Genomic DNA, 25,716 nt, shown 5'->3' on the forward strand with positions numbered 1-25,716 from the left:
GATTTTGTTTGAAGAGGAGAAAAGTAATAAACTGGGGTAAAAGTCTAATACGCCGAAAATAAGCGGAATTCTAGAGACTCTCGTCATCGGTTTGAGAGACGAAGGAGAAAAAGGTGAAAAACTCCACCACTACTATGCTTATTTTGTATAGCAAAATGTGCTAAAAACTTCTTTGAAGGACACAGTCCTTCATGACTAATTGTCATGCTGTATGACCTTTATTGTTATGCTGTATGACAATAAAGACCCTTTTTCTTTCCATCACAGTATAGTTATTTCTATTTTTTCTTCTTGTCTCACTGCACTAGCTAGAATATTTAGTTCAATGTTGAAGAACAGTAAGAAGACCTATTTCCTTTATTCTTAATCTTTGATGAAATACATACAAATCCTTAGAAATAAATATAATGAATAGTAATTAGAATTTAACTTAAGTAATTGCGTCATGTTGAAGAAGTTTCCTTTCTATTCAAACTTTTGTAAAAACATTTATATTAATAAATATAAACTTTTTAATTAATTTGAACCTCAAATACTAATATTATTTTATCTGTTAATATCTTAAAATACACTAACTAGATGTCAAACCAAGTTGATATTGCTAGACTATAAATTTTTTAGATTATGATATTTTATTTATTTCTATGATTTAGTGGGAGCCACAGTGATTGATAGTACAGCAGGTAGGCGTTTGCCTTGCACAAAGCCAACCCAGATTCTATTCCCAGCATCACATATGATCCCTGAGCTTCACCCGAGCAGAGCAAAGAATAAGTTTTGAACATGAATGTGTCCCCAAAAGACCAGTATAAATTAGTGCTATTTATGAAAAATGTACATATTTAAAATCTATAGTCATGAGCAGGGGTGGCGAAGAGGATTTTTACCCTCACTCAAAATGGCAAAATGCAATATGTGTTTAATATATTATTGTTAAAATTGTATGCTTTTGTGTCAGTGTTTGTGTGTTTTGGCAGGTCACTGCATGGTGTGGCTCTCTGACTTTCACAGTTTAAAATTTTGACTCTTTTTGTCAAACTAGACATGAGGATTATTAATATATGGATATGTACTCTTTTCTAGTTTGTTAATAGAAACATCCTGAAATCATGAAATGATTTCAGAAATATTTTTCCTCTAAGATATACTGGAAGATTGTTCACAGAATTGGAATTTTGTTTTTCTTAAATACCTATGGCATTCACCAGTGATGCATAAGGGTTTAACTAAAAGTTAGACTGGATATGCAAAGTCACTTACTAAATAGTCTATATTTCAAGTGTGTTAATGATAAATTTTAATTAAAGAGTATAATGGAATATCATGAAACATTTAAGTGTACTTCTGCATTCTATTTATGATAATTTCATACTGATATAAAGCCAGTATAACTATACATTGCTCTACCTTACAAATTGTTCTAATTAGAATTTTTGAGGTTCTGAACCCCCCCCCGGGACCCCAAGCGCAGGCGAGAGCGGTTTGGGTGAGTCCCCTTTCCCCTCACGTGCGCGCCTAGTCTGGCAAACCACCCCCCCCCGGGACCCCGAGCACAGGCAAGAGCGGTTTGGGTGAGTCCCCTTTCTTCTCACGTGCATGCCTAGTCCAGCAAACCCCCCCCAGGACCCCGAGCACAGGCAGAGCGGACCGGGTGAGTCCCTTTCCCCAGGTGGGTGCCTAGACCGGCAAGTTGAGCAACCCGCTCCACTCCGGGACCCCAAGCCAGAGTGAAAGGTAGGAGGGACAAGGAGAACCCTGCGCTGCTGGGGCAGACTAGGACCAATAGACGGGGGAGATAGGGCCAGCCACCTGAACCCTTGGGTGACCTAGAGCAGTCCACCCCCTGAGCCCTGGAACTGACCTGGGACACCCAAGGGCTGAGGGCAGAGCCTGCAGGGTTTGGCTGAGGGAACTCTTTCAAATGAGGCTTGGAGGGGGCGGAGCTCCATTGACTCTCAGAGAGGAGGGAGGATTGAGAGCTAGGCTCAACAGCGCCAGCAACCATTGTGGCCAGGAGCGGAACTGCACCGCTGACAGAAATAAGGAGCAGAAAACTGACAATACCCACTGCAGGAAGGCTGACCTCTAGGTAGCAAAGGGGAGGAGAAAGAGCTAGGTTCAACAAGCTCACCCAACAGCCCCCTCTAGAACCATCTTCAGGAAGGGGACGCATCTCCACATCACAGGGGACCAAAGCAGGCCGAAATTAGAAGCCACAGCATTCCAAAGCACACCATTAAATAAAAGAAATATGCATAAATCAAGGAGATCCCTAATATCTGGAGACACCGTGACAAACCCTAGCAAGTTTCCAAGTCCACCAAAACGCACAGATCCATGGGAAGAAGACCTAAAAGCAGCCATGAGGAAGGAAATGTAAGAATTAATAAAAGAAATAAAAGAAACCCTAGCTACCGAGTATAAGAAATCCATGGATGAACGAATCAGCCAAATTAAAGAAGAAATGTCAAAGAACATGAGAGATTCCATACAAAAAGAAGTGAAGGAATTAAAAGACAAAGTAACAAGCATTACAAGCAAAAACACAGAGTTGGAGAAGCACATTGAAGAACTCGAGGAAAACTGCAAACAAGAAATGATCAAGAAACCAACAAAGAAATAAAAGGCAAAGCACTGGAAGGAAAAATCCAATATCTAATGAACAAGGACAAAAGAAATAATATAAGAATTGTGGGTATACCGGTAGGGGAGGAAATAGGGAAAGGGGAAGAACAGGCAGTCAGGGAGATAATAACAGAGAACTTCCCCACCCTCTGGAAAGAAACTTCAGGGCAAATCCAGGAAGTCAAGAGAGTCCCTAATAAAATAGACGCTAATAAACAAACACCAAGACATATAATAATCCAAATGGCAAAAAAAAGAGAAAGAGGAAGTCCTTAAAGCAATAAGGGAGGAAAAAAACCTCAAGTACAAAGGAAAGGACATAAGAATCAAACCAGATCTCCCATTTGAAATAATTCAAGCAACAAGATAGTGGAATGACATATTTAAACGACTGAATGAAAGAAATTTCCAACCCAGGGTCCAATACCCAGCAAAACTATCATTCATTTGGGAGGGCAGACTAAAAACTTTCTCAAACATGAACGAACTTGAACTATTTGTGCAAACTAAGCCGATTGTAAACGACTTACTCAGAGACGAATTACACAATTCAAAGCACTGATTGTAACAACAACCACTCCACACAATACAACTGCACAACAGTACTCTCTTTCAATTATTTTCCTAAATGTTAACGGACTAAACTCTCCAATTAAAAGGCACATAGTAGAGAATTGGGTTAGGAAAAATAAACCGGACTTCTGCTGTCTGCAAGAAACACACCTACAACTACAGGATAAGCACTGGCTTAGAATAAAAGGATGGAAAGTAATTATACAGGCCAATGAAAAACAAAAAGAGTAGGGACAGCCATTCTAGTATCAGACCAAATTGCATTCAACCTCAAGAAAGTGATCAAAGACAAAGAGGGCCACTACCTACTGATCAGGGGAACATTAGATCAAGAAGTACTAACCCTGGTCAATATCTATGCACCTAATGTAAAGCCAGCAAAATATGTGAGCCAACTGCTGGCAAACCTGGAGACACACATGAAGGGAAATGTGATAATAGTAGGGGACCTCAATACTCGACTATCAACAATGGACAGATCCACCAAACAGAAAAATAGCAAAGCAATAAGAGCCCTAAATGAAAAATTAGAAGATATAGGACTAATAGACTTATATAGAGCCCTCCACCCCCAGAAAGCAGAATACACATTCTTCTCAAGCCCACATGGATCCTTTTCAAGAATAGACCATGTCTTAGGATACAAAGCCAACCTATATAAGACCACAAATGTAAGGATCATTAGAAGTACTCTATCAGATCAGTATGCATTAGAGGTCAAAATTGACTTCAATAAGAAACAATGGAGAAAAAAATACCTGGAGATTAAACAACATGCTGCTCAACAACAGCTGGATCAAAGAACAACTCAAGGAAGAAATAAAAAGATTCCTTGAGACAAATGATAATGTGGAGACAACTTGTCAAAATTTGTGGGACACAGCAAAAGCAGTAATTAGGGGGAAACTCATAGCAATACAGGCCTATGTTAAGAAACACGAAAACAACAAAATCAACAGTTTAAACGATCACCTCAAAGAATTGGAACAGCAGCAGCAGAGAAATCCAACCACGACGAGAAGGCAAGAAATAATAAAAACCAGAGCAGAAATAAACAACATAGAAACTAAGAAAACAATACAAAAAATCAATGAGACCAGGAGTTGGTTTTCGAAAAAATAAACAAGATAGACAAAACACTGGCAAAAAACACCAAAAAAAAAAGAGGGAAAACACCCAAATCAGTAGGATCACAAATGAAAGGGGAGAGATTACAACAGAACCCCAAGAAATAAAACATATCATGAGATCATATTATGAACAACTATACTCAATTAGGCTAGAGAACCCAGCAGAAATCGACAGATTCCTAGAAAAATACCATCTTCCAGGACTGGAAAAGGAAGAACTAGAAAATTTAAATAGACCAATCACCTCAGAGGAAATTGAAGATGTAATTAAGAAACTCCCTAAGAACAAAAGTCCAGGCCCAGATGGATTTTCAGGTGAATTCTACCAAACATTTCGAGAAGACCTACTACCACTTTTCCATAGGCTCTTCCAAACCATAGAGAAAACAGGAATTCACCCCAATTCATTTTATGAGGCAATTATCACACTCATTCCCAAAGATGGCAAAGACACCACCAAGAAAGAAAACTACAGACCAATCTCACTAATGAACATAGATGCAAAGATACTCAACAAAATCTTAGCAAACCGAATCCAGCACTTCATCAAAAAGATCATACATCATGTCCAAGTGGGATTTATACCAGGAATGCAAGGTTGGTTCAACATACGCAAATCAATCAACATTATGCATCACATCAACAAAAAAGACAAAAAATACCTGATCATATCAATCGATGCAGAGAAGGCGTTTGACAAAATCCAACACCCTTTCATGTTAAAGACACTCAGCAAAACAGGGTTAGAAGGAACCTTCCTCAAGATAGTTACAGCTATCTATGAAAAACTGACAGCCAACATTATACTTAACGGCGAGAAACTAGAAGCATTCCCACTAAGATCAGGAACCAGGCAAGGCTGTCCAGTCTCTCCACTTTTATTCAATATAACCTTAGAAGTCCTAGCAATAGCAATCCGACAAGAGAAGGGAATCAAAGGAATCCAAATTTGGAAAGAGGAACACAAACTATCTCTATTTGCAGATAATATGATGATATATATCAAAAACCCTAAAGAGTCCACAGTAAAACTCCTAGAAATAATTAACCAATAGAGCAAAGAGGCTGGATACAAAGTCAATACACAAAAGACAGTAGCGTTTCTATATACAAACAATGAAGTTGAGGAGAGAGAGATTAAAAATACAATTCCATTTAAAATAGTATCAAAAATATCAGGTACCTAGGAATCAACCTTACAAGGGAAGTGAAAGACATATACCAGGGGAACTTCACAGCACTTCAGAAAGAATTGAAGAGGATCTAAATAAATGGAAGAATATCCCATGCTCATGGATAGGTAGAATTAACATAGTCAAAATGACTATCCTACCCAAACTACTATATAGATTTAATGCAATCCCTATCCAAATTCAAACACCATTCTTTAAGAAATAAAACAATCAATCATAAAATTCATCTGGAATAACAAAAAACCCAGAATAGCCAAACACATATTGAAAAACAAGAAGCTGGGTGGCATCTACTTACCTAACTTGAAAATATACTATAAAGCCATAGTAATCAAAACAGCATGGTACTGGAACAGAGACAGGATCTCAGACCAGTGGGTCAGAACAGAATTCCCAGACATAAACCCCCAGATAAACAGACAACTAATATTTGATAAAAGAGGCAGGAACTTGAAATGGAACAAAGATTGCCTATTCATCAAATGGTGTTGGTACAACTGGAAAACCACATGTATGAAAGTGAAAATTGACCCATACCTCACTCCTTATACAAAAGTCAACTCAAAATGGATCAAAGACCTTGAAATCAGACCCGAATATATAAAGTTTATCGAGAACAAAATAGGCAGAACACTCGACAACATATATATCAAAAGGGTGTTCGAGAATGGAGCACCAATGGCAAGAATTTTAGCATCAAACATAAACAAATGGGACTACATCAAACTAAAAAGCTTCTGCATGGTGAAAGAAACCTTACTTAGTGAAAGAATACAGTTAACAGAATAGGAAAAATCTTTTCACTCGACATATCAGATAAAGGGCTGATATCTAGAACATAGAAAGCACTCAGAAAGCTGAGCGCCCCAAAACCAAATAAAGCCATAAAAATGGGGAGATGAAATGAATAGACACTTCTCTGAGGAAGACAGAAGTATTGACAACAAACACATGAAAACATGCTCACCTTCACTCATCATCAGAGAGATCCAAATCAAGACAACAATGAGAGACCACCTTACACCAGTAAGGATGGCTCACATAAAAAATAATGGGAACAATCTCTGTTGGCAGGGATGCGGTATGAAAGGAGCTTTCATCCACTGCTGGTGGGAATGCCCCCTAGTCCAACACCTATGGAGAACAGTCTAGAGGGTGCTCAAAGAACTCAGAATTGAGCTGCCATTTGACCAAGCATTTGCTCATCTAGGTATATACCCCCATGTTGGAAGGACATTCATTCCAAAATATGTGTGCACCCCACTATTTATCGCAGCACTCAGTATAATAGCCAAGTCTTGGAACCAACCTCGATGTCCAACAACAGATGAATGGATCATTAAGATGTGGTATCTATACACAATGGAATATTTCATGGCAGTCAGAAATGATACAATCACAGACTTTGCAGCAACGTGGATGGGCCTAGAACATGTTATGTTAAACAAAGTAAGTCAGAAGACAAAAGATAAACACAAAATGATAGCACTAATCTGAAGCACCTAGAACATACATCTTATACACAAATAGCACTCAACAATCAAATAATAGGGTTTAACAGGGTAGAAACTCTAAACACTGTAATAGTCTACATATACTCAAGAGCAGTGCCCAACATACATGAAAAAGGAACAAGGCAAACTCTTGAATGCATTATACCACAAAGAAAACAGCAGTACCAGAAACAGCAGCATAGAGAAAACAGGTATGTAATCAGCCTTCTATGACAAAGGCCCACATTAATCCCTAGGAGATCGTGTACAGGATCACAGGTAAAGAATACCAATGGAAACATCCTATAACATCCTATAACATCATGTTTTAATGCCTTATCTTACTATATTTAAAATAATCTCTCAGCTTTTCTGTCCACAGGCATTCTTGGATACAAAGGGTGGACAAACCAAGATGGCAGCTCATGATACCACATGAGAAACCTTACCTAGCTGGCACTACGAGATGGTCTCGAGAAAACTCTTTAACATACACTTTATTTCAAGGTTATACCTTCTTTTAGGAATTGAAGCACATGGCCAGTCAGACCACCGAAGCAGTAACTGTGACATACAGACTTAATCTTCAGACTCTACTCATCGAACACATTCAAGCAAACTAACATTCCCTTACTATTCTCTCCTCTCTTCTCACTACTTTCTTTTTTATCATTTCTTTTCTACTCCTCTCTCTACTTTTTCTCTTTTCTCTTTTCCCTTTCTTTCTAGTGTATTTTCTCTCTTCTTTGTTCCTAACCCTACCATATAACTTCCCCTTTCCCCCCTTTGGAAATCCAACTACCCCCTCACCCCTCATTCCCATCCAGACTTCTCATTGTATTAAAACTCTTTACCCTCAGTCCTTAATCTATTAGGCATCAAGATTGACCTCCTACCACAATGAACCATTACCCAGTACCCAAACGAAGAGACACCCAGTCAAACCCACACTTCATCTCCTGCAAGAAAAGGCAGCTAACTCCCCTGCAGAACCATGCTGTGTGGCCCCCCCTACCATCTTCCTCTAATGTGGACTGTTACTTGAAACCGGACTTAGTTCCAAAAGTAGTCCCAATACAAGAACTCCTCCAAGACCTCCCTACCGCAAATCTTTTGCCAAGCTGAAGAAGGTCAGGGAGTGGGTGGAAAGGTCCCTGGGAACCCACACACTACATGAAAAACCCAAAAGACAATGGGAAAACATGTACTCCCAACATAAACATAAGACCTGTATTACAACTCCTCTTTACCTGCCTTTCCCCAAATGTAAGGTAGTCTTCTGCATCACATTGGTCCTTTAAATACTTCGTTAATTCATTTTTATTTTTTACTGTTTTTGTTTTCGTTGTTGTTGTTGTTGGTTTTGTTTTGTTCTATTTCATTTTATTTTTTTCGGGTTGTTCTCTTTTTTTTTTTTTTGTGGTTTTTGGGTCACACCCGGCAGTGCTCCGGGGTTATTCCTGGCTCCAGGCTCAGAAATTGCTCCTGGCAGGCACGGGGGACCATATGGGGCGCCGGGATTCGAACCGATGACCTCCTGCATGAAGGGCAAACGCCTTACTTCCATGCTATCTCTCCGGCCCCATTTTTTAATTGTCTGTTCTACATATACATATGTGAGCACATACATTTTTAATCCTATTTTTTAAAATATTTTTTGAGTATGTGAACTGTTTCTGTTTTCCTCTCTGTCCACCCCCAAATACACCAACAATATAAAGTAGCACCATTTCTCTCTGCAAAGGCACACTAATATAAGGGGAAATCTTACACATAAAAAAGAGCTCTTATCTACTAGAGATAGGAACTCATAGTTGTTTACAATACAGGGATAACTCCTACCTTGAAAATATGTCATGTGGAATCAACTTATACCTCAGGAGATTAGATCCCATCCATCCAGTCTTGAACCCTGGATCCCAGTCACAGAAACGGCACAGTTCTTCACAACAGCAGCAGGAAACAAACCCCATCTGGGACAACCTTAATACTACTGGAACACCGAGTGCCAGCTCTAGTACGATATCATGACAACTAGGAAAATGGGAACAACATGAACTAAGAAGAGGTTATCCTACCTTACCAGCCATCGATAAGTCAAAATCAGAAGACTTGTCACCGGTTGGTAGGTCCAAAAACCAAGATCGCAATTTACAGATGACTGGCTGCTAGAACCATGACCAGACTGTATATATCTTGGGACCAATAAAAAAGCCCTAGTCTAGGGTTTGAACTACGACCTGCACAACAACCATGATCCCAGTTCCAAAGGTCTGGCAGAGACAACTGTAACGGAATGGGGCTTCTGGAAACACAAGGAAAGGCGTTATCCTAGCTGCCATCCCAGGTTTAGTGCCAAGACCAAGACCACCAACCACAGAGGATGGATTAAAATGACACTGAGGGAACGAAACTTCTAGAATCACAAAGACTGACTTCATCATATGTCCCATCCCTGGAACTGTGCAGATACTGAGATCGATAGATACAGAGGTCTGATTGTATCATCTAGGACGGAACAGAAGTCTTCCAAACAACACAAAAACACCACCGGGAGAGTAAAGGATCCTGAACAGAGGCTATAGTTGATCCCGTAACAATATACTCCAAGGGCGGAGAAACCCCATATCTCTTAGGCCAAGTGAATTCCTTTTGGAATGACCCCAATATTTACTGTGTCAGGGCAGGAGGGAAAGAAGAAAAACACAAAATATTGTTTATCTTTTTATATATATTATTTTTATCTTCATTTATTATCATTATTATTATATTTACCTATCTATTTTTGGTTGATTTCTTTGTTTTGGTGTGGTTATTGAAGCTCTTGCCCCTATTTACATTTTTTTCTTTTCTTTTCTTTTCTTTTCTTTCATTATATGCTCTGCCATGTTTCTTATCTCAAGACCGTGGCTGTTTTGTTGTTGTTGTTGTTGTTGTTGTTCTTGTTGTTTATGTGGTGCTTAGCGTTATTGTTGGAGTCCTCACTGGATATTTGACACTTTTTTTGTACTGGTGGAATTTTTCACCTTTTTCTCCTTCGTCTCTCTAACTGAGGATGAGACCCTCTAGAAGAATTCCACTTATTGTCTGTGTATTAGACCTTTACCCCAGTTTCCTACTACTCCCTTCTGCAAACAAAACCATGTAAATTGAACTAGCTATTCCTGCCCCCCAGTTAGAGGGGGAAATAAGGAAGGCACCAGGACCAAACAGGTGCAAGACTACTAAGTATTAGGCTAGATACAAAGGGAACAACATATTCTGGCAGCCCTAGGGGTGAGGGAAGAGCATATGGGAGGTAGGACAAAAACGGAGGTGTAGGGAGGACAAATTGGTGATGGAAATCCCCCCTGATTTTATGTAAATATGTACCTAAAATATTATTGTCAACAATATGTAAGCCACTATGATCAAAATAAAAATTAAATTAAAAAATTTTTGGAGGTTCTATATTTTTCTCCTTCACTTAGAGAAATAATTTTGTGCGTTAGTTAACCTTCCTAAGCGATATACTATAAGACTATATACTATACTCATATACATCAGTATGAGTCTTGAAAACCATCTGAGAAGGTATGCATGAAATAATTAGGAGGGTGTCAAAGGACTGTTCCCTTGATGTATTGAGGAATAAGGCTTCAACAAAGATAATTTGTGGAGATAATAATAGTAGAAATAGAAGTAGTATACTTTTTTGGTAAAAGTTTTCAATGAATTTCTATCAATTCTGAAGACAACTGAAACCTGTGGGATATATTGTTTTTATTGAATTAATGTAAACTAAGAAAAATTAGGGTGGAAGTTAATGAACTGAAACCCCCACAAAACTCAAAAAGATCAATAGAAGAGTTGATTCTCTGAAAAACAAGATCAATAAATCATTAACAAGACTCACACACAGAGAGAAAACTAACAAAGAAAATTAGAAATGAAAAGGGGAATGTCACTACAGATATTACAGAAATCTTTATGGCACAAAACAGAAGAATCTGGAAGAAATGGATAAATTATTAGACTCCTATAACCTCCCAAGATTGAACCTAGATAATTTGAAATATCTAAACAGAACTTGGGGAAATTGAAAGAGTAATAAAATGGCTTCCAAAAGAAAAAAAATCCAAGATGGATTCACTAGTGTATTCTTCAAACTTCTAAAGAGCATCTACTGCCAATTCTTTTCAGTGTCTTCCAGGAAATTGTAGAAAATGAAACAATTACTAATAGTTTCTATGAAGCTAACCTCACCTAGAAAACAAAAGTCAACCTAGACACTATGGAAAAAATCGAACTCCAGACCAATATTCTTTGTGTGTGTGTGTGTGGTTTTGGGGTCACACCTGGTAGTGCTCAGGGGTTATTCCTGGCTCCATGCTCAGAAATTGCTCCTGGCAGGCACGAGGGACCAAATGGGACACCGGAATTTGAACTGATGACCTTCTGCATGAAAGGCAAATGCCTTACCTCCATGCTATCTCTCCGACCCCCAATATTCTTGACAAACACAGATGCAAGGATCCTCAAGAAAACATTAGCAAATAGAATTCAATAATTCCTCAAGGAGGTCATATATCATGGACAAGTAAGATTCATTCCACATGTGCAAGGATTGTTAACATACTCAAGTTAATATAGTACACCATATCAACAAAAGAAAAAACCAATATTATATGATAGTGTTAGTAGATGCTGAGAAAGGATTTGACAAGGTCCAGCACCCATTTATAATAAAAAAATCTCAACAAGATAGGAATTGAAGGAAATTTTCTCCACACAGTCAAGGCCATTTACCTAAAGCACATAGCAACATTAAACTAAATGGAGATAAACTAAAAGCCTTTTCTCTAAGATCTGGCATGGGACAAGTAAACTCCCTCATGGAACACTATTCAACATAGTATTAGAAGTACTTCTTATAGCAAGAAATATATAGCAAGGCGAGAACAAGATATCAAGGGAATCCAGATAGAAAAAAAGAAACCAACTTCTCACTGTTTTCAGATGAAATGGTATTATATTTTAAAATCATAAAACTCTACCAAAAAGCTTCTAGAAACAATAGATTTGTAAAGAAGCAGGCTATAAAATTAATAGGCAAAAATCTCTGGTTTTCTATACACAAATAAAAAATAGAAGAAAGATTTTAACAAAAACAATCCCATTCACCATTATGATTAGAAAACTAAGTACCTCTGAGTCAATGTAACTAAAAAGGTGAAAGACCTATATAAAGAAAATTACAAAACACTACTTTAATGCATAAAAGAAGACACAAGTAAATAGACATGTATGCCCTACTCGATTGGGAGGAACACCATAATTAAAATGGCAATATTTCCCAAAGCTTTGTATAGATTTACTACAATCCCTATAAGAACACTTATGACATTCTTCAAAGAAGGGAATCAAACAATCTCAAAATTTGTTTAAAACAAAAATATACAGAATATCCAAAGTAACACATGAAAAAAATACATGAGAGGTATCACCCAAGTTAAAACTGTACTATAAAGCAGTAATCATTAAAACAGCATGGTATTGGAATAATTCCAGGCATGCAGATCAATGGAATAGTTTTGAATATTCTGAAACTGACCCCTGATATGATTAATTAATCTTTGATATAAGAGCAAGAAATACAAAATGGATCAAGAAAAGCGTCTTCAACATGTGTTATTGGAATATTGGTCAACTTCATGCAAAAATGGTGAACTCTTTTTAACATTATGCACAAAGGTCAAATCAAAATGGATTAAAGACCTTGAAATCAGACCTGAAACTCTAAAGTACATAGAGGAAAATGTAGGAAGAATACTTCATATCATTGATACCAAAGGCACCTTTAAAGATGAAATATCACTGGCCAAGCAAGTGGAAGCAAATATGTATGAATAGGAGTACATTAAAATAGAAACTTCTGCACTGCTAAGAAAGTGGTGACTAGGATACAAAGACTATCTATAGAATGAAATAAGCTATTATTCCGATACTCATCAGATAAGAGTTAATACTAAGATATACTAGGCATTGATAGAATTTAGAAGGAAAAATATCTTAACCAGTCCAAAAATGGGGAGAAGAATGAACAGACATTTCCTCAATAATGAAAAACAGATGGCCAAAGGCACAAGAATAAAACACTCCATATCATTAACAGATGTACATATTAATAGATAGATGTGAATCAAAATAATGTTATGCCATCTCCCACCCAGAGTCTGGCACACATCAGAAAGAATAGAAATATGAGCCAAAGTGGTAGCACAGTGGTAGAGCATTTGTCTTGCATGCAGCTGACCCAGGACACCAGTTTTGATCCCCGGCATCCCACATGGTCCCATTAGCCAGAAGCAGTTTCTGAGTGCAAAGCCAGAAGTAACTCCAGAGCACTGTCATGTGGCTAAAAACAAACAAAAATAATAGAAACAAACAATGTTTGTTTAAGATGTATGGAGAATGGGACTCTCATTCACTGCTTGTGGTAATGTATAGTATTTCAGCTTTTTTAAAACATTATGGTTATTTCAAAAAACTAGACATTGAGTTTCCAGCAATAACACTCACAGGGATATATACTAGAAACCCCAAAACACCATGCAGTAAAATCTCCTGTATTCCTATTTTCTTCACAGCACTATTTACAATATCCAGAATTTTGAAACAACACATGTGACCAAGAACTAAAAATGTTTAAAGAATCTGTGTTACCTCTGCTTTCACTTGTTTGGATAGTGATGAGAATACATTAAACAGAGAAACTTCTGCACTTCAAAGGAAACAGTGACTAAAAAGGGTAAAAAGGTCATCCATGTAATGGAAGAAACTATTCACATAACATCCATCAGATTAGGGGCTAATATCTAAGATATATAAGGTATTGGAAGAACTTAAGAAAAAATATCTAACCCCATCAAAAAATAGGGAGAAGAAATGAACAGAAATTTTCTCAAACAATAAATGTAGATGGACAAAAGACATGAAAAATTGCTCCACATCATTAATCATCAGGGAGATGCAAATCAAAACAATGAGATATCTCACACCAAAGAGACTGGCACACATCAAAAAGAACAAGAACAAGCACTGCTGATGTGGATGTGGGGAGAAAGGAAATCTCACAGAATATTGGTGGAAATTCCATCTAGTACAGCCCTTTTGGATATGGAGATTCTTTAAAAAAAACTGGACATTGATCTCCTGTATGGTTTGGCAATAACACCCCTAGTGATATACCCTAGGATCACAAAAACACAATAAAATAATGCCCTCTTCACTTCTATGTTAATTGCAGCACTATTTATAATAGCCAGAATCTGGAAACAACCCAGATGCCCAGCAACAGATAAGTGGATAAAGAAACTGTAGTATATCTATACAATGGAATACTATGCAGCTGCTACAAAAACCAAGTCACAGAATTTGCGTATAAATGGATGAACTTGGAGACTTGGAGATTATTATGTTAAGTAAAATAAGTCAGAGGCAGAGATAAGCACAGAGTAGTCTCACTCATATGTGGGATTTAAGAAAAATATAAAAGATAATAATAACACACAGAGACCTTTGAGCTGAAGGCTAGAAGAACCAGCCCAAGATCACAAGATTATCGCAAAGAGTGGTAAGTGCAGTTAGAGAAATAACTTCACTAACAGCTACCATGACAACAATAGAGAGAGAAATATACTGTCTGTTTTGAAAACAGGCAGGGTGTGTGTGTACAGGGAAATGAGGGGACAATGCTGGTGGAAAAGTTGCAGTGGTGAAGGGTTTGTGTGCATTGTATGGCTGAAACCTAATTACAAACATGTTTGTAGACATGGTGCTTAAATAAATAATTATTTTTAAAAAAAGAAACTGTGGGACCAGAGAGATAGCACAGCACTAGGGCGTTTGCCTTGCATGCAGCAGATCCAGTACAAAGAGTGGTTCGAGTCCCGGAATCCCATATGATCCCCCAAGCCTGCCGGGAGTGATTTCTAGGCCCAGAGCCAGGAGTAACCCCTGAGCACTGCTGGGTTTGACCCAAAAACCAAAAAAAAAAAAAAAAAAAAAAAAGAAGCTGTGGTATATCTATACAATGGAAACGATAAAGCTGTTAAGAAAAACAAAGTCATGAAATTTCTTTATTTATTGATGGACCTCAAGATTATTATGCTGAGTGAAATGAGTCAGAGGAAGAGGGATGGGCATAGAATAATCTCATTTATTTGTGGCATACAAGAAAATAAATAGTATAATGTAATAATATACAGAGACAATTTTGATGTGGGCCAGCAGAAACAATCCATGTCAGAAAGCTTGTGACAAAGAGCAGGCTTAGAATAAAAGATGGAAAGTAATTATTCAGGCCAATGGAAAACAAAAAAGAGCAGGGACAGCCATTCTTATATCAGACCAAAGTGCATTCAACCTCAAGAAAGTGATCAGAGACAAAGAGGCTCACTACTTACTGATCAGGGGAACATTAGAGCAAGAGTATTAACCCTGCTCAATATCTATGTACCTAATGTAGAGCCAGCAAAATATGTAAAACAACTGCTTGCGAACCTAGAGAAACACATGAAAGAAAATGTGATAATAGTAGGGGACCTCAATATTCCACTATCACCACTGGACATATCCATAAAAAAGAAAAATAGCAAAGAAATAAGAGTTCTAAATGAAAAATTAGAAAATCTTGGGCTAATAGACTTCTATAGGACCCTCCACCACAGAAAGCAGAATACACATTCTTTTCAAGCCCACATGGAACCTTCTCCAGAATAGAACATGTCTTAGGATACAAAGCCAACCTATATAAGATCACAACTGTAAGGATCATTAGAAGCACCCTATCAGATCACTATACAACAGAGGTCAAAATTGACTTCAAGAAGATGCAATGGAGAAAAACTAACACCTGGAAATTAAACAACATGCTGCTCAACAACAGCTGAATCAAAGAGCAACTCAAAGAAGAAATAAAAAGATTCCTTGAGATAAATGATAATGAAGAGACAACTTGTCAAAATTAGTGGGACACAGCAAAATAAGAAATTAGGAAGACACTCATAGCAATACAGACCTATGTCAAGAAACAGGAAAGTGACAAAATCAACACTTTAAAGGATCACCTCAAGGAATTGGAACAACAGGAGCAGGGAAATCCAACAACCAGAAGGCAAGAAATAACAAAAATCAGAGCAGAAATAAACAACATAGAAACTAAGAAAACTATACAAAAAATCAATGAGACCTGGAGTTGGTTTTTCGAAAAAAATAAAGAAGATAGGACTGTGAAAAACTGTGAGTGCTGCCTGTGTGTGTCTGTCTACTGTCCTCTTGCATGAACCTCTTGGGAGTGGGCCGAAAAGAGGCTCCAGAAAACTGACTCTCCAAGAGGCCAATTCCAGGGCGGGACTACATAACATGAAAACCAGCTAGGCTTTGCAGAAGCCGGGTCCCCTGTTTGTGATGTCAGGCTGGGAAAATCCACAAAACTATGCCTGCCCAGTGGGGCCCGACTTTGAAAAACAGTGAGTTCTGCTTGTGTGTCTGTCTAGTATCCTGTTGCGTGAACCTCTTGGGAGTGGGCCAAAGGGGCTCCAGCAGAACACTTTGGCTCTGCTTCCCTACACAGCAGTGCACTCTTTCTAAGAAAAGAACACCATCGCAACAAGAAAAAAATCACACTAAGAACTGTGCTGGATCACAGAAGCAAGTATTTCTCTCCAGACTGTCTACTCTGCTGCGTGCTCGGGCCTAAGATTTGATCCTGTGTGAGACTTCATCCACGGAGGATTCCCCTCCCTTAGAGGCAAGGCGGCCCATCCAGAAAGGGCGGAGCCAGAGGAATGTCCTGCCTGCATCATATAGCCAATGAATACCACCACAACACGTAGAAAAACCCACATTACAAGTGTGACAATGGGGAAACACTGCAGGCCAGAATCAGACATAGAGAATGAAGATGACAATTCTGATGACCAGATAATGACCAACCCACTAATCAACCTCTCAGATAAGGACTTTAGACTAGCAATATGGAAGATCCTCAATGAACTCAAAGACACCATGGATCAAGTTGAAAAGAACACTAATAAGAACCAAGAAAATATGAAGACAGAAATCACAAAACTCCAAACTAAAATAACATGTCAACTAACAGGCAGAAAAAGTCAGTAAGCTAAGTGAATGACAAAATGGATAGGCTCTGGGACAGGGTATCAGAAGTTGAGAATAGACTTGGTGCTGTGGAAGATGAGACACAACAATACCATACAGCAGGAGAGATTGGAATAAAACGTAAAGCAAATGAACAGACAATGGAAAAATTAGTCAAAGAATGGGAAGAGATGAAAATAGAAGTCTATGATAAGATCAACAGAAGCAACTTAAGAATCATTGGAGTCCCAGAGACCCAGGAAGAAAATTTCCAGGAAGAATCAATGGTCAAACATCATTAAAGAGAAACTTCCAGAGCTAAAGTATATATGTGATCAAATCCTGCATGCTCAAAGAGTACCAACCAAAAGAAACCCCAGAAAAACCACCCCAGGACACATCCTAGTCACAATGACAAATCCCATAGAGACAGAATTCTGAAAACAGCAAGATCAAAAGGGGAAATTACATTCAAGCAAGCATCCTTGAGATTTACAGCAGACCTGTCACCAGAAACACTAAATGCCAGAAAGCAGTGGTGGGATATTGTGACATGACTGAATGAAATGAATGCTTTACCTAGAATACTGTACCCAGCAAAACTCACTTTCCAGTTTGACGGAAGAATACATGGTTTCACAGACAAAAAAACAGCTCAGAAACTTTACAGACTCAAAACCAGTCTTAAGAGAAAAACTGAAAGACCTAATTTAAGACAAGACTAACCAAAAGACACACCAAATTTCGATATAAAGATGGCATTAAATGCCAGGACAATTCTTTCTCTCAATGTCAATGGACTAAGTGCACCAGTTAAGAGACACAGAGTGGCTAAATGGATCAAAAAACTCAATCCAACCTTCTGCTGCCTATAAGAAACGCACCTGAACAAACATAGACTCATAGTCAGAACAAACATAGACTCAAAATAAAAGGCTGGAGAAAAATTATCCAAGCAAACAACACCCATAAAAAAGCTGGAGTGGCCATACTAATATCAGATAATGCAAACTTTATACTCAGGAAGGTTGTAAGGGACAAAGATGGACATATTATATTAATCAAGGGGTATGTAGAGCAGGAAGAAATAACTCTCCTAAACATATATGCACCGAATGAGGGGCCAGCAAAATATTTAATACAACTGTTGACAAATCTGAAAAATAATATCAATAATACACACAATAATTGTGGGGGACCTCAACACGGCTTTGTCAACACTGGATAGGTCAACCAGATTGAAACTCGACAAGAATATACTAGACCTGAGGAGAGAAATGGAAGAAAGAGGCCTAGTGGATATATATAGGACACTCCATCCCCAGAAACCTGGATACACATTCTTCTCCAATGTACATGGGACATTCTCCAGGATAGACTACATGCTGGCACTGAGTGGGAGAAACTATTCGCCCAATACCCATAAGATAAGGGGCTAATCTCCAAAATATGCAAGGCACTGACAGAAATTTACAAGGAAAAAAACATCTAATTCCATCAAAAATGGGGAAAAGGAATGGACAGACACTTTAACAAAGAAGAAATACAAATGGCCCAAAAACACATGAAAAAATGCTCCACATCACTAATCATCAGGGAGATGCAAATCAAAACGATGAGGTACCACCGCACACCACAGAGAATGTCACACATCACAAAGAATGAGAATAAACAGTGTTAGCGGGGATGTAGAGAGAAAGGAACTCTTATCCACTGCTGGTGGGAATGCTGTCTAATTCAACCTTTATGGAAAGTGATGTGGAGATTCCTCTAAAAACTGGAAATCGAGCTCCCATATGATCCAGCTATACCACTCCTTGGAATATACCCCAGGAACACTAAAATACAATACAAAAACCCCTTACTTACACCTATATTCATTGCAGCTCTATTTACCATTGCAAGACAATGGAAACAACCAAGATGCCCTTCAACAGATGAATGGCTAAAGAAACTGTTGTATATATACACAATGAAATATTATTCAGCTGTCAGGAGAGATGAAGTCATGAATTTTTCCTATACATGGATGTACACTGAATCTATTATGCTGAGTGAAATAAGTCAGAGAGAGAGTGAAAATGCAGAATGGTCTCACTCATCTATGGGTTTTAAGAAAAATGAAAGACATTCTTGCAATAATAATTTTCAGACATAAAGGAGAAAAGAGCTGGAAGTTCCAGCTCACCTCAGGAAGCTCACCACAAAGAGTGATGAGTTTAGTTAGACAAATAACTACATTTTGAACTTTCCTAATAATGAGAATGTATGAGGGAAATGGAGAGCCTATTTAGAGTACAGGCGGGGGTCGGGTGGGGAGGAGGGAGACTTGGCACATTGGTGATGGGAATGTTGCACTGGTGATGGGTGGTGTTCTTTACATGACTGAAACCCAAACATAATCATGTATGTAATCAAGGTGTTTAAATAAAATAAAATAAAAAAAGAAGATAGATAAATCACTGGCAAAACTCACCAAAAACAGGAAAACACCCAAATCAGTAGGATCACAAATGAAAGGGGAGGGATTACCACAGAACCCCAAGAAATACAACGTACCATGTAATCATATTATGAACAACTATACTCAGTTAACCTAGAAAACCCTGTAGAAATGGGCAGATTCCTGGAGAAATACCATCTTCCGAGGCTGGAAAAGGAAGATCTAGAAAGCCTAAACAGACCAAACACCTCAGAGGAAATTGAAGATGTAATTAAAAAACTCCCTAAAAGAGCAAGTGTTACAGAAATCTGAACACCACAACAACGATGGATAGGAACCTCTAGAACCTAGAGACTCTATCCTAGACCCTGACTTATAACCTGCACAAATACCAAGATCGCTAGCTACAGTGGATTGATATTCTCACACACACAACCCAGAGAAAACTTTCCTGGCATCACAAAAAAGCCTTTGCGATGGGGTAATGAGTATATATGGAGCCAGGAGTTGATCCCATGATGGTATGCTTCAAGGATGGAGAAACCCTGAATGTCTTAGGCCACAGGAAATCCCTTTTTTCCCCAATGCTTATTGTGCCTATGCAAAAAAAAAAAAAAAAAAAAAACAGTGAGGGGAATGCCAAATCTTACCACTCCTACCCTACCAGTTCATTTTTTCTTGTTTTGTTTTGACTTGTTAGTTTTTGACTTTATTTTCCTTCTCTTTGTTTTCCACTTTTCTCTTTCTGTTTTACACTTGTGGTTATTATTTAGAGATTTATTTTTATTTTTATTTGCTGGGTCCATTTTTTCTTTTTTCTTCCATTTTTTTTCTTTTATCCTTTCTTATTTTGGTAGTTGTCACCAAATTTTTCCCCTTCTTTTATTATTCTTTTTATCTCCAAGGACAGTGGAATGTATGCTCAATCTACAACAAACTGTAAAGTGGAGACCAGTAGCACTGGAATACTGGGGGGTAGAGGAAGGAGATGTGGGATGCATGCTGGGAAGAGGGGTGGAGAGAGGACAGCACTGGTGGTGGGAATGCCCCTCATTTATTGTCACTATGTACCATAAATGATTCAGTGAAAATTCAGAAGAAAATTCCAGGCCCAGTTTGATTTACAGGTTAATTCTATCAAAAATTTGAGACTTACTACCACTTTTCCATAGGCTCTTCCAAATCATTGGAAAAACAGGAATCCTTCCAACTCCTTTTATGAGGCTAATATCACACTCATTCCCAATGATGGCAGAGACAGCAACAAGAAAGAAAACTACAGACCAATCTCACTAATGAACATAGATGCAAAGATATTCAACAAAATCTAGCAAACCGAATCCAGCACTTTATCAAAAAGATAATACATCATAACCAAGTGGGTTTTATACCAGGAATGCAAAGTTGGTTCAGCATACGCAAATCAATCAACATTATACATCACATCACATCAACAACAAGAAAGACAAAAACCACATAATCATATCAATTGATGCAGAGATGGTGTTTGACAAAGTCCAACACCCTTTCATGTTGAAGACACTCAGCAAAATAGGATTAGAAGGAACCTTCCTCAAGATAGTTACAGCTATCTATGAAAAGCCCACAGCCAACATCATCCTTAATGGCGAAAAACTAGAAGCATTTCCACTAAGGTCAGGAACTAGGCAAGACTGTCCACTCTCTCAAATCGTATTCAATATAACCTTAGAAGTCCTAGCAATAGCAATCCGACAAGAGACGGGCATCAATGGAATTCAAATTGGGAAAAAGGAACTCAAACTATCTCTATATGCAGATGATATGATGATATATATTGAAAACACTAAAGAGTCCACTGTAAACCTCCTAGAAACAATTAACCAATACAGGAAAGAGGCTGGATACAAAGTCAATACACAAAATACAGTAGCTGTTCTACATACAAATAACAAAGTTGAATAGAGAAAAATTAAAAATATAATTCCATTTAAAATAGTATCAAATAATATCAGGTACCTAGGAATAAACCTTACAAGGGAAGTGAAGGACCAATACCATAGAAACTTCAAAACACTTCAGAAAAATTTTGAAGAGGATCTAAAGAATGGAAGAACATCCCATACTCATGGGTAAGTAGAATTAACATACTCAAAATGACTATCCTACCCAAACTACTTCATATATTTAATGCAATCCCTATCCAAATTTAGACATCATTCTTTAAAGAATTAGAACAATCAATCACAAAATTCATCAGAAACCACAAAAGATCCAGGATAGCCAAACACTTACTGAAAAACAAGAAGCTGGGTGGCATCTCCTTATCTAACCTGAAACTATACTATAAAGCCATAGTGATCAAAACAGCATGGTGGTAGAACAAAGACAGGACCTCAGACCAGTGGATCAGAACAGAATTCCCAGACATAAACCCCCAGATACATAGCCAACTAATATTTGACAAAAGAGGCAAGAACTTGAAATGGAACAAAGAAAGTCTATTCAGCAAATGGTGTTGGTAAAACTGGAAAACCACATGTATGAAAGTGAAAATTTACCCATACCTCACTCCTTATACAAAAGTCAACTCAAATTGTATCAATGACCTTGAAATCGGACCTGAATCTATAAAGTTTATTGAGAATAAAATAAGCAGAACACTCGAAGACCTATATATCAAAATGGTCTTCAAGGATGGAGCACCAATGGCAAGAACTTTAGCATCAAACATAAACAAATGAGACTACATCAAACTAAAAAGTTTCTGCATGGCAAAAGAAACCCCACTTAACACAAGAAGACAGTCAAAAGAAAGGGAAAAATCTTTATGCTCAACACATCAGATAAAGGGCTGATATCTAGAACATACAAAGCACTTAGAAAGCTGAGCCATCAAAACCAAATAAAGCCATAAAAATGGGAAGATGTAATGAATAGAGAATTCTCTGAAGAAGACAGAAGGATGGCCAACAAACACATGAAAACATGCTCACCTTCACTCATCATCAGGGAGATCCAAATCAAGACAACAATGAGATACCAACTTACACCAGTGAGGATGGCTCACATCAAAAATAATGGGAACAATCTCTGTTGGCAGGGATGCGGTATGAAAGGAACTCTCATCCACTGCTGGTAGGAATGCCCCCTAGTCTAATACCTATAGAAAACAGTCTGGAGAGTGCTCAAAGAACTCAGAATTGAGCTGCCATTTGACCCAGCAATTGCTCTCTTAGGTATCTGCCCCCAAGTTGGAAGGACATTCATTCCAAAGTACGTGTGCATCCCACTATTTATCACAGCACTCAGTATCATAGCCAAGTCTTGGAACCAACCTCGATGTCCAACAACAGATGAATGGATCATTAAGATGTGATATCTATACACAATAGAATACTACATGGCAGTCAGAAATAATGCAATCACAGACTTTGCAGCAACGTAGATAGATCTAGAACATATTATGTTAAATGAAGTAAGTCAGAAGATTAAAGATAAACACAGAATGATATCACTATTCTGAAGCACCTAGAACATACACCTTACATACAACTAATACTCAAAAATCAAATAACAGGGTTCAACAGAGTAGAAACTCCAAACACTGTACCAGTCAACATATACTCGGGAGCATTGCCCAAAACACATGAAAGAGGAACAACACAAACTCTTGACTATACATTATACCACAAAGAAACCAGTAAGAGCAGAAACAGCAGCATAGAGAGAACAGGTATGTAATCAGCCTTCTACTACAAAGAACTATAATAATCCCTTAGGGATATTATACAGGATCACAGGTAAAGAATACCATGGGAAATTACTGGCTCCAATGGAAACATCTCATAACAATATGTTTTAATGCCTTAATATTACTATATTTAAAATAACCTCTCAGCTTTTCTGTCCACAGGCGTTCTTGGGTACAAAGGGTGGACAAACTAAGATGGCATCTCGGGGCTCAGTCACACGAGATATCATACCCAGCTTGCACTACGAAAATGTCCAGAGAAAACTCCTTAGCATACATTATATCTCTACATTATACCTTCTTCTTAGGATTTGAAGCACGTGATCAGTCAGACCACTGGAGCAGCAACTGTGACCTACAGACTTATACTACAGGCCCTCCTCATTGAACACATTCAAGCAAACTAGCATTCCCTTGCTCTTTTCTCCTCTCTTCTCACTAATTTCTTTTTGTCCTTTTCTTTTCTTTTTTTATTCCCCTTTTCTTTTTAATGTATTTTCTCTTTTCTTCTTTCCTGCCCCTTCCATATACTTTCCCCTTTCCCCCCTTTGGAAATCCAACTATCCCTTCACCCCTCAATCCCATTCAGACCTCCAACCTTATTAAAACTCTTCACCCTCAGTTCTTAATCCATTAAGCATCGAGACTGATCTCCTACCCCAACAAACCAGTACCCAGCACCTAAGCAAAGGAAGACCCAGTCAAACCCACACCTCGTCCCCAGCAAGAAAATGCAACCAACTCTCCTGCTGACTCATGATGCGCGGCCCTCCCTACCAACTTCCCCTAACTTGGACTGTTACTTGAAACCGAACTTAGCTCTAAATGTATCCCCAATGCAAGAAGTCTTCCAAGACCTCGCTGATGCAAATCTTTTGCTAATCTCATGAAGGTCAGGGTGTGTGATGTAAGGGTGCCTGGGAACCCACATACCACGAGAAATTCTCAAAAGACAATGGGAAACCTATACTTTCATCATAATTATAAGACCTGCATTACACCACCTCTCTACCTGCTTTTCCCCAAATGTAAGGTAGTCTCTTGCATCACTTTGTTCCTTTAATTATTTTGTTATTTCATTTTTTAAATGTTTGTTCTTCATATACATATGTGAGCACATATATTTTTATTCCTATTTTTATCTTTTTTTGGGTGTGTGACCTGTTTCTCTTTTCTTCTCTTTCCACCCCCAAAAGCACCTGCAATAAAATGTAGCACCATTTCTCCCTGCAAAGGCACACTAAAAAAGGGGAAATCTTACATATAAAAATGAGCTCTTATCTACTAGGGATAATAACTCATACTTGTTTACTATGCAGACATATCTCCCACCTTGAAAATATGTCACATGGACCCTACTTAGACCTCAAGTGATTAGATGCCATCAGTCCAGCCTTGAACTCTGGATCCCAGACTTAGAAAGGACACAGTTCTTCACAATAGCTACAGGAAATATATCCCATCTGGGACATACTTAATACTGCTGGGACACCAACAAGTGCCAGCTCTAATATGATATCCTGACAATGAGGAAAATGGGAAAAACTTGACCTAAGGGCAGGTTATCCTACCTCACCAGCTAACGATAAGACAAAATCAGAAGACTCGGTCACCCTTTGGTCTGTCCAAAAGCCAAGATCGCAATTTACAGATGACTGGCTGCTAGAACCATGACCGGACTGATATATCCTGGGACTAATAACAAAGCCCTAGTGTAGAGTTTGAGCTACGACCTGCACAACAACCAAGATATCCAGGTCCAAAGGTCTTGCTGAGACAATTGCAATGGAATGGGCCTTTGGAAACACAACAAAAGATGCTATACTATGTTCCATCCCTAGATCAGCGCAAAGTCCAAGACCACCAACCACAGAAGATGGATTATAATGACACTGAGGGAACAGAACTTCTAGAATCACAAAGAAATACTTCATCATAAGTTCCACTCCTGGACCTGTGCAGATACTGAGATCTCTAGATACAGAGGTCTGATTTTATCACCCAGGATGAAGCAGAAGTCTTCCAAAAACCACAAAAGCACCAAGAGGGGAGTAAATGAACATGAATGAAGTCTATAGTTAATCCCATGACAATATACTCCAAGGGTGGAGAAATCCCGTATTTCTTAGACCAAGAGAATTCCTTTTTGAATGACCCCAACATTTCCTGTGCCTGTGCAGGAGGGGAAAAAAAGGCAAAAAAACAAAACATTTATTTATTTATTTATTTATTTATTTATTTTTATTTACCTATCTACTTTTTGTTGATTTCTTTGTTTTGGTGTGGTTATTGAAGTTGTTGTATCCATATATTTATTTTTCCTTCTTTTATTTTCTTTCTTTATGTGCTCTGCCATGTTTTTTTATCTCAAGACCATGGCTTTTTT

Source organism: Suncus etruscus, chromosome X, assembly GCF_024139225.1.
Source record: "Suncus etruscus isolate mSunEtr1 chromosome X, mSunEtr1.pri.cur, whole genome shotgun sequence".
NCBI classification, from domain to species: Eukaryota; Metazoa; Chordata; class Mammalia; order Eulipotyphla; family Soricidae; genus Suncus; species Suncus etruscus.